This window comes from Cyanistes caeruleus, chromosome 25, assembly GCF_971803275.1.
Source record: "Cyanistes caeruleus chromosome 25, bCyaCae1.hap1.1, whole genome shotgun sequence".
In the NCBI taxonomy this organism is placed as follows: Eukaryota; Metazoa; Chordata; class Aves; order Passeriformes; family Paridae; genus Cyanistes; species Cyanistes caeruleus.
Window position 1 is genome coordinate 3,470,136 of NC_141725.1, and position 5,503 is coordinate 3,475,638.

Sequence of the window (5,503 nt, forward strand, 5' to 3'; positions counted from 1 at the left end):
CTTCCTTCAGGTGCTAACATATCCCAGATTATTCCTTTCTTGTTGGATGTGCTGCTCTCCCTCTCTGGAGGTTTCTCTGGGAGCCAGGACGAGCAGGGTTAACATTCCCAGCTCTGGCTTCTCTCCCACTCCTGTATGGGGCTGGTGGAACGAGGCTGTCCCTGTGGCCTTTGTGGCTCTGGGACACCCATGCAGAGGTGGGGGATGTGCCACAGCTGAAATCTGCTGGAACCTGGGCCAGGAGGATGCCCGGGCAAAGCCAGAATAAACGAGCTCAAGGTGAAAGTGGTGGGTGGTGAAAAGGGAGCAGCAGGGACTCTCCAGAAGAAAAGCAAGGAGCAAAGTGCCCCCGAGGTCTATCAGCTCTGTGCTGGTTTGGTAACACATGTGGAGGTCCCTGCGGGCTGCCACAGGTCTGCTCTGTGTGTGCATAATTCATTTTTCCTGTGGGCACAGAGGATAAGCTACTTCTGCGGCTCTCAGGCCCCTCTGGAAAATCCGGCCTGCGTTGCCCTGGGGCTGAGATTGCTGTAATGGAATTGGCTCTCGATAATTAGAGCTGTCCTCTGGCTTCAGAGCCTGCTCCACCCTGATAACATCTTCCCCTTGGTATCTCTTAGGCCAGTTGGAGTGGGAAAATTTCCTTCCTCTGGGGAGGAAGCCGTGTTGGGGAGTCCTGGTGTGGCCAGCACTGAGGTGTGGAGGGGCTGGTGGGTGACAGAGCCTGTGGGCAGCACCAGGGCTTGCCAGTGCTCCCCTGATGTGCCTGGTCAGCCTAATCCGGGCTGGGCACGGCTGGGGCAGGGCCCAGAGCCCCCGGGCATCCCATCCATCCCCTGGATCGGCCTGGGGGCTCCCACGGAATGCTGCTGAGCTGACCCCACGGTCCTGCAGCTGCTCTGGGATCTCTGGTGACACCCAGCAGGTCCCTGGTGTGCCAGGCTTGGCTGCTGCAAGGGGCAGCTGCTGCAGCCATCCCTGCCCTGGCAGCTTCCCCAGGGCTTTCACCTTCAGGTCACCAGCTCAGATTCTGCCCTGGGGAAAGGGGGATGTTGCTCCTGATGGATATGCAAGGGAAGAGGATTTAGGAGGAATTGTTCAGGGCTGCTCTCAGGAACAGAGGTCCCTCTTGTTGGAGCTAATCAGTGGCCTCAGTTCGGTGGGCAAGGGGGTTGGACAAACCACGGGGAGCTGGGGAGCTGCTCTGGGCTCTGGGGATCTCCTTGCTCCCTGTGGGACACTAACTCTGTTAAAGTTAAACTTTGGGGCTCTCCAAATCCCCTGCACCTTCCAGCAGATGCTGAGCTGAACCTTGTGCTCCACTCCTTCCTTCTTCCTTCTTCATTCCCAAAGCATTTCTCTGCATTTCCCTGATATCCCACCCTGCTGAGGAGCAGCATTGTCCCTGAGCTTCCAGCCTGGCTCTATTTGCCACTCTCCAAAGTCAATCATTTCTTAGGGCACTTTCCCAGATTTGGGTTCAAATCTTAACTACATAACAAGGTCTGCAAATCTAAGCCACACCAACAGCAAAGAAAAGGGTTAAAAATACCTCCCTCGTGACTCTCCCAGTAGCTGCAGACTTGAAGAAACAGCTTCCCTCCTTCCAGACAGGCCTTGTAACCTCTCAGAAGGCAGGAGCCCCTCTTGGGCCCTGCAGAACAGCTCAGCACTTGCAAGGACACAGCTGACAAGGGGCCCCCAAAGCTGCTCAGGGGTGATTTGAGGCTGGCTCCTGGCAGAGAAGCCCTTTCTCCTCGTGTTCCAGAGGTTGTGGTGCCAGAGTGGGACAGAGACACACACTGATGGTCTGAGAACCAGCCCTGCTGTCCCAGGATCATCAGGAAGACTCAGCAGAGCCCTGACTCATAAAGGTGGGTAGAGAGAGATCCACAGAGGCTGTGGTGGACACAGAGGACAGGGGGCAGGGGCAGGACCCATCTGGCAGTGCCCCATGTCCTGACCACCAAGCAGCACAGCATTAACCCAGGCTTGACACGGATTCCTGCTCGCAGCTGCCAAGGGTTTGACAAAACTCTGCTGTCACCCATCTCCCTTCCGCCTGCCTGTCACTGGAGGCTCAGAAACCAGCCTCCTTCCTCCTCCATGCAGTGAGCAGGTGGCAGTTTTTCACTGGATTTCACCTGTTTGGATCCATCCCCTTTGGATCCCCCAGGCTGTCGTTCCCTGTGGGAGTCACAGTCGCCTCTGCCACGTCCCCCTCAGGCTCCCACCCTCCTCATTTTCCAGCACAGCTCTGCCTGAAGCAGCAGCACAGCCTGCACGCCAGGAATGGTGGTGGAGCAGGGCTTCCTCCCCAGCTCACCGCTAATGCAGGAACGCTGAGCTCTTCCTGGCTGCAGCCAGCACCAGATAAAAGCTAAAGGAGGCATCAATAATTAAAAACCACTCAGAGCTGGTAAGTGCAAACAGGAGCCAACACACGGATCGAAGGCAGAGAGCAGAGTCTGTCAGCTGCTGGGCTGCTCTGAGGGCTCCCACTCCTCTTTTGCAGTCCCTGGAACACCTGGAGGGGACATGTGTCCCCAGGGACTCTGGGGACACGTGGCTTTGGAGAGTGAACACTGGCACTGGGGGTTTGGGGATGGGGAGGTGCAGTTTGGTCCTGGAATGTAGCTCAGGGAATTGGGGAACCTTGATTTCCAGTACAGCTTTGGCTTAGATCTCGCTGGTTTGCTGCCAGATCCTTTCCTCAGTTCCCTTTCCCATCTCATGTTCATTCCAGGACTGACTCCAGCCAGGATGAGGTCCCTGTTAGTGCCAGCTGCCCTGGGAAATCCGCATTGTCTGAGGGTGCCAGGAACTCCTCTCTGCTGAGTTCATGCCTTCTCATTCAAGTAGGCAAGAGAGCAGCTGAAAATGGGATGGTTTGGTGAGCCACAGGCACTCTTGGTATCTCTGTAAAACGTGGTGGGCTCTGCCCTTGGCCATCCACTCTGGAGATGTGCTGGACACAGGAGGGAACAGCAGATCCATGGCATGGAGCAGGACAGAGCTGGGGCTCTCCTGGGTTCCCCTGTCCCAGGCTGGCATTCAGGGAAGGAGCTGAAAGATAAAATCCCTGGGGATAATTCCAGCAGCAGCAACCTCTTTTGCTGGGATCCAGCTTCAAATGGAGCTCCTGGGTGTCCCAAAGCCCGGGTTGGTTTGATTTCTCTGCTGCTGATAAACAAAGGGCTGCTCAGAGCATTTGCCTCTTGATCCCAGCATGGATTTCAAACTCCCTCATCCTTTGGGGCTCTTCCCGGCCCTGCCATCATCAGGCACGAGCGTGTGGCTGCTGCAGGGGGTGGCTCAGCATCCCGCAGTGGTGACAACCAGGTCTGGGCTGTGGCTACTGCCCAGAGCAGCAGCAGGACCATCCCCTCTTGCTGCTGGGAGTGCCAAGGGTTAACTGCCGTTTTCTCCCATCCAAACACAAGTTAATCTCTGGGCTACAGGCTGTGCTGCTCCAGGGCTCATGTCAATCACTGATGGAGGCTGATCAAGACACGTGTGACACCCATCACTCGGTGCTGCCTGCTCCAGGTTTACCTGTGTCACTCTCCTGAGACGGGGGAGCACAGAGGCTGCCTACAGAAAACTGCAATCTTCAGAAAGGAGTTTTGGAAAACGCTGCAAAACATCTCCTCATTCTCTCCTTCCCTTGAAACACGATCTGAAATGTTTCCAGCCTTCGAAAACACACTTTGCTTAAAAAAAAAACAAACCACAACTCTTCCCAATAAGGCAACACACACACACAAAACCCTTTAAAACTTTATATTTGGATTAAAATATGCAGATATATGTGCAGCTACATGATGCACACACAGAGTGCCTGCACAGAAGGGAAGGTTTTGGAGGGTTTGGAGCTGGTGTCCATCACTGTCTTCATCAGTGAATCTGCCCAGCAAACACCTGTGGCCAGGGAAAGGAACAGGGGCAAGTGCTGGGGCTGGGTTGGCTCCTTGTTGGGACTGAGAGGGTCTGGGGCCAGTCCTGGCTGGGGAGGAGAGGAAGGGACAGCAGGGATGTCCATGGATGTCCATGGAATGGGCAAGAAGAGGGAGAGCCTCCAGTGCCCAGCCCCTCGTCCCTGCCCTGGCCGCTGCCAGCACGCAGCACGAAAATAACACAATGAATAAAAGATCAGGATGAAATGTGAGGCATTAAATATTTAACCTTGTGCCTGCCTGTGCAGTGCCCAGGTACAGCTGGGTCCTGCAATATTTAAAGGTTGTTCCTCGCTCGCTTTCACCGCCCCCGAGTGCGGAGACTTCACAGCAGCCGCAGCTGGAGGGGTCGCGGGGGAAGGGACCCTCGGTGTGTTCCTCTCCGGGACGCTGCCCGGCCGCAGCAGCCCCGCGGAGCCCGAGCCCGGCGGCTCCCGGTCCGCCCGAGCCGCGGCCCTCCCGCCTCAGCCGCCGCCGCTCCACCGCCCCACGTTACTTTGAGTGGCAGCTGGCGGCAGCCGCAAGGCCTCGTGGGCCGCGCAGTCTGCCTGCCCGGGCCGCCCGCGGCGGGAGCCCCGCCCGCTCCCGGCGCTGGGCCGGGCCCCGCGGCAGACCCGGCCCGGGCCGCTCCCCGGGCCCGCGGCGGCGGCAGGGACGGGACGGAACGGCCCCGGGCGCCGCCGCCGCGAGGGCGTAGCCAAGGGCTGACTACAATTCCCAGCGTGCCCCGCGGCGCCTCCCCGGGGGCTCTGTCCGCCCACTCATTTCTCATTGGCCGTTCCGCTCTCTGATGTCACGAGCCCATGTGGGAACCGCGCAGCGCGATTGGCTGGCGCTCCCTCAGCGGCAGCCAATGGCCGGTGCGAGCGCCGCCGCTGCGGGCTGTGGGCCGGTTAAGGTGGAGCGGGCGGAGGGGACGGGATGGGGAAGTCTCCCCGTGTCCCGCCTCTCCCGGTGGGGCTGCCCCGGGCACACCAAGGGCTGGTCCCGGGGGACCCGGCCCTCCCGGTGCCCAGGCCCGACTGTGCACCGGGGCCCGCTGCCCCTGGGGACCCTGGCCCGGCGGGCGCTGTCCGGCCGCACTCGTTTGTGATGTCCGCTCCTCCGGCGGCCGGTGCCGCGTCCGCCCCCAGTGTCGGGGGCGGTGGCAGCGCCCGGCGTCGCTCCCCGGGGACCGGGCTGCCCCAGGGACGGGGGAAACTCCGGGCCGCGCGCGTGGCGGAGCCCGGGGCGGGGGAAGCGCCCGGTGAGCCCCGAGCCGGGACAGCCGTGCGGGCAGGCGCCTCCCGGGCGGCTCCGTTCGGGACAGGAGCGGCGGCTCCAGGGCCGGCGCCTTCCCTGGGCTCCCCTTGGTCTCCGGCATCGCCGTGCGAGCGCGGGGCCGCCGCGGTCCCGGGGTCGGCGCGGGAGCTCCGGTGCTGCGCTCGCGTTGTCCCGAGCCCCGCGGGAAGGCGCCTCCTTAAGCGGGCGCGGGCGGCCGGGGCGCGCGGGGCCGGGCGGCCGCTCCCCCGCACCGGGGCCGCCCCAGCCCCGCCCCGGCCCCGCCG